The sequence below is a fragment of the Dama dama genome, chromosome Y (genome assembly GCF_033118175.1).
Source record: "Dama dama isolate Ldn47 chromosome Y, ASM3311817v1, whole genome shotgun sequence".
Classification (NCBI taxonomy): domain Eukaryota; kingdom Metazoa; phylum Chordata; class Mammalia; order Artiodactyla; family Cervidae; genus Dama; species Dama dama.
Window position 1 is genome coordinate 14,047,473 of NC_083715.1, and position 8,740 is coordinate 14,056,212.

The following is an 8,740-nucleotide window of genomic DNA, read 5'->3' on the forward strand; positions in this document are numbered from 1 at the left end:
ATGCCCAGGTGATTTCCTCCTGCCTCTCCTTTCTGCCAGAGTTCCGGGCTGCAGGCGTCTATTTCCATGTAGAACTTGCTAACTCAGTGGGATCATAGGGCATGATCACCTGGCTTCACTGCTTCTGCTGGCAAGAGTCTATGTTCCCTTCATGTTTCCGCTGTCCTTTCTTGCGTCACCTAGCTAGGTGTCTTCTGACTGCTCACCCTCACAAGTGTACTGGTAGGCGCTTCTGCGCATGAATATTCACACATGTCCACATTTCCACACTCACATCCCTGAGAGGAGACTTACACATGTGCAGAAGGACAGGGTTTCTTGTCCAGGAACATGGATTTTCATAAGCACCCGACATTCTTTGTCCCTGTTATTTTTCTTCACTTGCTCGTTGATCCTGGCAGCTTTCACTTCTATCTCTGTGACTTGTGCTCAACATTAACAAGATCTTGGCATTGTTCATGACAGGGATGGACATGCAGAGCGTCTGGCATACCTGGAAGTGCTCAGTGTGGACAGCTGTGTGACTTGTGCCTGTGTTCCACATTCTCCCATAACCTTGGGCAGGTTCACAGTACCAGTGATCTTGGCATGATTCCATTACCTGTGCTTTCCTTCAGGGAACCAGAAAACAAGGGCCTTTGGGCTCAGCTAACTTGGAGAACTGCTTTCTCAGCATGCACCTCTCTACATCATGCTTTGTCAAGTCTGTGCCCCATTGCATGCCTATATCCCTTAGGGCCCACAGCATTCTGGCTGAGGGTCCCTGTCCTCCCTATCTTGGAGATTTCTGTGTGGACCTGTATTCCTGTGCCCCAGCGTTCCCTCCCTGTAGCTGGAAAAGGCCAACGAGATGCCCAAGGCTCCAACAGGCCCAAGAGACCGTGGCAGGCCTGGGACAGATACAATGTCGTGAAGAAGGTGCACATGCATCTACAGGGTCTCTTCCAGTACAAGGCATGGGATCTGAGACCAGAAAGTGAAGCTGGCATCCCTAGAACGAGTCTCTTCAGTTTATTACTCCCCAGTCACACGGAGTTCCCGAACCGATGATGCCCTAGGAAACTGGCCCTTTAAGAACCACAGCTCATGCCCTCTTGGGCAGAAAGCACCATTACTATCTCAAGTGCAACCAGAGGGCTTGATCGCACTCAAGGCCTCAATCATTTGATAAATGCCAGGCCTTTATTTCAGTTGCTCTCACTAGGCCCAGGTAGGACTCTGGAAAGACAGGCATCCCTGCTTGCCTACCTAGCCCATGCACTAAGGAAGGCAGTCTCCAGTTGTGCCCAGGGAAATCCAAATCGGTCACCTGAAAAGTAGGGTCCATCTGAGTGTCGCCTGGTGTAGATCCCCTAAGAACAAATCGGAGATTCTGCTCCAGCGAGACTGCCAGAATCCACTCTCAAGATCAGACTGTCAGCTTTGCCACTCTGGCTTTACAGCCAGGGGCAAGACCCTAGAGGAGGAAAGGGATTCACTTCAGGGGGTTCAGCACGAACCATGAGATATCTTTGGCAGGACCACGGAAAACCAGCAGGCTCTTTTCGGACCCAGGGCCTTCCTTGTCGCCCACTGTCCCAGGGTCCCTTGGGACAGGCAGCCAGCCCACCATCCTTGCGTCCTTCTACTTCCCTGCCTCACAGGCACACTCCGGCAGAGGGACACACATTTACATCCCACACATGTGCTCTCCTCTCATTTCTGCACGGCCAGGGAGGTTCAAGTGCCTGGTGGCATGCCACACTCACACCCTGTGCCTGCTAGGATGCCTGGGGTTTCACACGGACAGCCTACCTCAGCACAGCTGACATGTAGTGTTCGATCATGCCAGTGTGTGCTCCTTCGGGAGGGAGCGTGCTGCCTGACGGGCTGATCCGGGGCAGCACGGGCCCAGGACCTCTCACGTGTATCCTTCTCACGTGTGTGGAACAAGGCTCCAGGGCAGCAGGCTCTCTGTGACTCCTCCTCCTTCAGGTCTCTGCCCTTCTCTACAGGACCTTAGGCTCCTCACCACCCCAGGTCCTGCCATAGCCACGTCCACCATTTCCATCGGCTGGCCCACTCTGACACAAACTCAGGGGTCCACAGGCAGTGGTTTCAAAGCCCCACCCTACCTGATTGGCACTGGGTGAATCCTCTGACCACCCAACCCTCCATTTGGTCCAAATACACAAAATAACACGGTAGAAAATGTGAACGTGTTTTCCTTTTTGGCCTAGTTGCACACATGGGAGCGATGCTCTGAATTAGCCGTCCTTTCCTCTTTCCCACCCTGGACAGGATTACTGCAGAGATAGGTCGAAAAATGACCCTCAGTCTGGTGACGCCTCATGCCTCCTCATCACGTCGCTTGGCATTTTCTCTCCTGATAACTTCATCTGTGCGTCTGCTCTGAGGCAGGAACACACACACGCACACAAACAGACCCACATTAACACAGGTGACACAAGACCCTGTGTGTATATACACACACATTCTGGAGAGGGGACACAAACACAAACAGGGAACACAGCTATCTCAGTAGCTGAATACGCCCGTGCCCAGCAATGTGGGAAATGGCATCAGAAGGCACCATGTCCTTCCCTTGGGGCCCCCTGTCCACCTCGCCCCTCAGCTCTTCCGTATTTTCTCAAGCCGGCCTGAAGTCAGTCCCAGCGTGGCCTGCGTGGTGGCGGTTATAAGGCGAGTGGTGGATGTGGATATTCACAGACGACTCCAAAGTCAGCACCTAAGTGCACTGTCAGCCCAGGGAGGACGCCCTTCCAGTCATAGGCTATCCCAGGAGCAGTGGCGGGAGGGAAGGTCCCAGACAATCTCAAAATTCCTGAGCAGCAGAAGGCCAGGGACAGTGCGATTGACCGAAGGATGATTCTGATAAACAGACGGCATTCACCCTGCCTCGAGCAAAATATCCGAGGATTCTGGCATTGCAAGCACAGCTGCTTTTAGGGAGACTTCCTTCACTCACAGCCACACCGAGTCCCCAAGGCTCCAGTCTCAGCACGTCACCTGCTACGTGCATGACTCAAACCCAGGTTCCCCGGCTAGCTTGCATGAGCCTGAGCATTTCCATCTGGGAAAGAACAGTGCCCCAGCCTCTACAAGGATGTCCCCTCAGGGCCCCGCTGCAGACCCCCTCACCACCTGAGTGTCTGTCAGCTCCCCCTCGTGAAACAAGTTTCCTCCCTGGGGTAGTACTTCAGGGGATCGTGCCACACGTCCTGGCCAATGATCTGATGGCAGTAAGAGCAAGGTCAGCCTGGGGCTGACCAGGCCCGTAACCCTCCCTTGAGAAGCCAAGAGCTCCAACATCAATCGCCAACTGTTTGCAGGCCGAAACCAAACTCACCTCAGCAATCCTGTTCGATTCTGGGCAGTTGTGGCCTGACAGCCAATTGAGAAAATGCAGGCTCCTGGTGTCCAGCCTGTGGCTGGGTGGTCCCCGTTCATAGTCCTAGAACCAGTGAACTGGTGTGGAATGGCGTGCCCTATACCCTGTAGAAAGACAGGGGAGACAGGGGTGGATGCGGCAGCTCAAGTATCGACCCACACCCTCACCCCGGCCCCCATGCGCACCCACACTCACCACCCTGGGAGCCACGTTTACCAGTGATGTCAAGGTAATATTCCTTAACAATCACCGTGTTCCAGAAGTACGGGTTGTCCCGAAAGGAGAAGATCAGCTTGCAGCGGGACCAGGGATGGCTCCGCACCTGCATCTGCCAGCACAGGGAGGAGGGAAAAGGTGCAAGCATTGAGGTGCCTCAGCTTGCCTCCCAGGCCGGCCTTAACAGCCTCCATGATGCCTCTGCAAAGTCTCACAGTACAGGCCCGTGGATAACACCATCCCCCACCTCCCTGTCAAGTGCCACACCCACCCATCCTCAGCCTCCCTCACTGACCTTGAAGTCGATCATGTACCTAAAAAAATCTTCATCCTGGGCGCTGATTATGATTGACAGTTGAGGGTGGTTCATAATCTGGTTTGGGTCAAGGAGACATTCAGGCCACATGCCGGGCCAAGAAGAGCCAGGGGCAACAGCCCTATTCTGGCCTGGAGAAGGACACTGGAACAGGCATCTGCAAGGATGCTGGGCACTCGCGCTTGCCCAGTCATGACTCAGATATTCAGGCCCTGCCATACCATCAGACCTGCTCGTGGCTCTGGGTTCCCTGTGCTGTTCCGCAGCTCAGGTGGTCTGCAACCCACAAGCACGGGCTATTTCTCACCTCTCCTGCCCGCCTCCTGGCCCGTGTTTGCTGGGTAATAGCATGTCATTGGTAACATGGTTAGGACTTGCAGTCTTTGTGACTATGGTATCTGAAAGAAATTGGGGTGTGTGTGTGTTTCTATGTGTGTCTGAATGTGTGTGTATCTCTGGGTGTGTGTGTGTGTGTGTTTGTGTGTGTGGAAAATCCCATGTTTCAGCTATTTCCTGGTATCATCCACAAACAATAAATGTCTGCAGTTGCTGCTGTAGTGTAATCTCTCTGGTCATCCTGACCTAGAGGACCTGGGTACAGATCCTCCTCAGATGCAGGCCTGAAGGGGAAACCCCGAGTCATGGCTGTGACACTTACAGGTATGGCTCTGACCAGATACACCTCGGCTGTGCATTTGGAACCTGCCAATGCCCAGGACCACACTTTCCTCAGGGGCCTGCAGCACCCTACCTCTGCCCTCGCCACACACACACACCCACCCCTCACATGCACCTGCTTCTGCTCCACCTCCTCCTCCTCTTCCCGACAGGCAAATACCTAGGAGCAGCAGGAAGGATACAGGTTTGGCCCAGAAGCCAGGGATGCCCTGGGGAATGGCACTTCTCCGAGCCAAGTGACGCTTCCTGCTCAGATGGTTCATGCGCATGAAGCGAACGGAGGCCCGACGGTTTTCCTCATGCAGGGAGCTCACTTCCAACTGCAGGGCCCTCAGTGCCTGTAGCCCAATGGCGCCGGCCTCTCACTTGGGCCTCCAGGTCTTTCCAGGCCCTGCTCCTCCACTGTCTTCTCCTCCAGCTCCTGGGAGGACCCCTGATCCCCGCTCGTCATCTGCCACAACCTCCACCTCATCCATGACGTCTTCTGCCAGCAGCTGGCACACCTGCCCCATCCCAGAATGCTCTCCATCCACCAGGGTCCCCCCGCTGTCCTCCACCGCCCTCCACCACGTAGAGGGTGGACTTCTTCGCCTGCTGTGCCACCTGGTGGCTGCAAAAGTTCCAGCCGTGCACGGCATCGCGACGGCATGCCCCCTGGCCGCTGCCACCTGAGCAACCGGGCTCCATCTAAGAAGGTCCGGAGTCCCGGGTCGCTCCCGCCTTCCTCTGGCCGCCTCTCACTCTCCTCTGGGACATGGCTGTGACCCCGAGCTGGGGCAGATGTGAAGGGACCGGACATAATATCACAGCAAGTGGTGTGCAATGGCGGCCCGGCTGAAGTAACCGGGTGTGGCTCGCTAGCTCTTTGGGGCGGTGTGAGATTGGAATGGTCAGGAGGTGGGGACTGGTGTGTCGCGGGTGGCCTGAGGCTTTAGAAAGGGGTTCCGGAGAGACCACGACAGGGTGCACGGAGGTTAGCCCCAACACGGGGGGACCTGTAGGCTGTGAGACAGGCTCAGGCTGCTGGGTCAAATTGAGACCAATGGCAGAGTGTGTAGTGTGCTGGCACCCTGAGGGAAACTTCCCTAGACCAGAGGGTGGCTTCCCCGCTTCCTGGGCTCCAGAGCCCCCCACGTGGCACAACTCGGCTTCAGGGGAGGGCATGGCTATTGCATCTAGCCTTACTGCAGGCGCTGGCATTGAATTGGCCTCTGGAATTTCAAGCCATGTTCTCGCTCTGCAATCCAAAAGCACACTGCTGTGTCCCATGGGACCACGCCCATCCCTCGGAGCTCTCCCTGAGTATCTAAAGGATAGGCAGGGGCGCAAAGTGGCTGGATAGTTTCCTTGGTGGGACAGGAGCCTGCTGCTGTCTAGATGGTAGGGGAGTGTTTACAAACCATAACGTTTGCAACACTTGAACTCCACTCTTCACGGGCACCAGAGCCATAGGACAGAGATCTCTCTCTTTGTCTCTGCTTCTCGCCTATCACTGATTCTGGTGATGCTGCTGTGTGTGCACCAGGAATGCTGTCTGTGTGTCTCCGACTCTCTAAGTGGTGCTGTGGATCCTCTGCCATTCTCTGGACACAAGCGCTCAGAAGAAACGCTTAACCTTGGAGTGAAGGCAAGCCCTTCTCCTCCTCAGTGAGTCGCACCCATGGCAGATGAGACTGTTCTGGGCCACAGGTTTGGAGAGTGCTCTCTCAAACTGGAAAGCCCACGGTGGGTGGTTACTGCTGAAGCACAGAAGGGGACGGGTGACCCTCCCTCCCTCGCTGGGCAGACATGAACACTGCAACAGGACTCTGGCGATACGGCCACACCTTGCGCAGAGGGAGAAACGGGTCACGGTCTGCTGCATGACGGAACTACCTGAACCTTGCTGGAATGCCTACCAGTGAGAGGCTAAGGACACCAGCGCGTTGAGTTCCACGACACACCAGTGCCGTAGGACTGAACGATGGCCCGTTTACCCTATCCAGGCCCTTTCAAAGAGGTTCTGTTCTCCAAGTGAGAACACATCCCAGCCTACCCGGTGGCCCAAACCTGTGGGGGCTGCTACCAGCAAGACGATCAACCTAAGCCATCCTTCCCATAGTCCTCATAGGCGGTATCTGTGTTCTGCAAAGGGTACAAAGAGAGATGTCTCACACTCTATGGTTGCGCAGGTAGTAGGTGCTTATGCTCCAGTGCCATTGTATCTCTGAAACCTTACACGAAAAGCAAGGGGTGCTCATGCTTCTGGCCAGGAACATGGAAAGCATGCCAGCCACTGAAGAAGAATGCCAAGCCCCCTCATAGCTCTTTGTCCAAAGGGCTGTTGGCTCACACACCGCAGCTTCTGTGCCTGGGACGACAGCCCCAATCTGTGTCTCGGCTCCTCTGCCACTCAACGATCATGCCCAGGTGATTTCCTCCTGCCTCTCCTTTCTGCCAGAGTTCCGGGACTGCAGGCGTCTATTTCCATGTAGAACTTGCTAACTCAGTGGGATCATAGGGCCATGATCACCTGGCTTCACTGCTTCTGCTGGCAAGAGTCTATGTTCCCTTCATGTTTCCGCTGTCCTTTCTTGCGTCACCTAGCTAGGTGTCTTCTGACTGCTCACCCTCACAAGTGTACTGGTAGGCGCTTCTGCGCACGAATATTCACACATGTCCACATTTCCACACTCACATCCCTGAGAGGAGACTTACACATGTGCAGAAGGACAGGGTTTCTTGTCAGGAACATGGATTTTCATAAGCACCCGACATTCTTTGTCCCTGTTATTTTTCTTCACTTGCTCGTTGATCCTGGCAGCTTTCACTTCTATCTCTGTGACTTGTGCTCAACATTAACAAGATCTTGGCATTGTTCATGACAGGGATGGACATGCAGAGCGTCTGCATACCTGGAAGTGCTCAGTGTGGACAGCTGTGTGACTTGTGCCTGTGTTCCACATTCTCCCATAACCTGGGCAGGTTCACAGTACCAGTGATCTTGGCATGATTCCATTACCTGTGCTTTCCTTCAGGGGAACCAGAAAACAAGGGCCTTTGGGCTCAGCTAACTTGGAGAACTGCTTTCTCAGCATGCACCTCTCTACATCATGCTTTGTCAAGTCTGTGCCCCATTGCATGCCTATATCCCTTAGGGCCCACAGCATTCTGGCTGAGGGTCCCTGTCCTCCCTATCTTGGAGATTTCTGTGTGGACCTGTATTCCTGTGCCCCAGCGTTCCCTCCCCTGTAGCTGGAAAAGGCCAACGAGATGCCCAAGGCTCCAACAGGCCCAAGAGAACCGTGGCAGGCCTGGGACAGATACAATGTCGTGAAGAAGGCTGCACATGCATCTACAGGGTCCTCTTCCAGTACAAGGCATGGGGATCTGAGACCAGAAAGTGAAGCTGGCATCCCTAGAACGAGTCTCTTCAGTTTATTACTCCCAGTCACACGGAGTTCCCGAACCGATGATGCCCTAGGAAACTGGCCCTTTAAGAACCACAGCTCATGCCCTCTTGGGCAGAAAGCACCATTACTATCTCAAGTGCAACCAGAGGGCTTGATCGCACTCAAGGCCTCAATCATTTGATAAATGCCAGGCCTTTATTTCAGTTGCTCTCACTAGGCCCCAGGTAGGACTCTGGAAAAGACAGGCATCCCTGCTTGCCTACCTAGCCATGCACTAAGGAAGGCAGTCTCCAGTTGTGCCCAGGGAAATCCAAATCGGTCACCTGAAAAGTAGGGTCCATCTGAGTGTCGCCTGGTGTAGATCCCCTAAGAACAAATCGGAGATTCTGCTCCAGCGAGACTGCCAGAAACCACTCTCAAGATCAGACTGTCAGCTTTGCCACTCTGGCTTTACAGCCAGGGGCAAGACCCTAGAGGAGGAAAGGGATTCACTTCAGGGGGTTCAGCACGAACCATGAGATATCTTTGGCAGGACCACGGAAAAACCAGCAGGCTCCTTTTCGGACCCAGGGCCTTCCTTGTCGCCCCACTGTCCCAGGGTCCCTTGGGACAGGCAGCCAGCCCACCATCCTTGCGTCCTTCTACTTCCCTGCCTCACAGGCACACTCCGGCAGAGGGACACACATTTACATCCCACACATGTGCTCTCCTCTCATTTCTGCACGGCCAGGGAGGTTCAAGTGCCTG

General features: G+C 54.7%; 1 pseudogene; it reads right to left on the reverse strand.

Moving 5' to 3' along the window:
* Positions 1-6,677: 6,677 nt before the first annotated feature.
* Positions 6,678-8,740, reverse strand: part of LOC133053626 (testis-specific Y-encoded protein 1-like) — a 71,476-nt pseudogene continuing 69,413 nt past the window's right edge.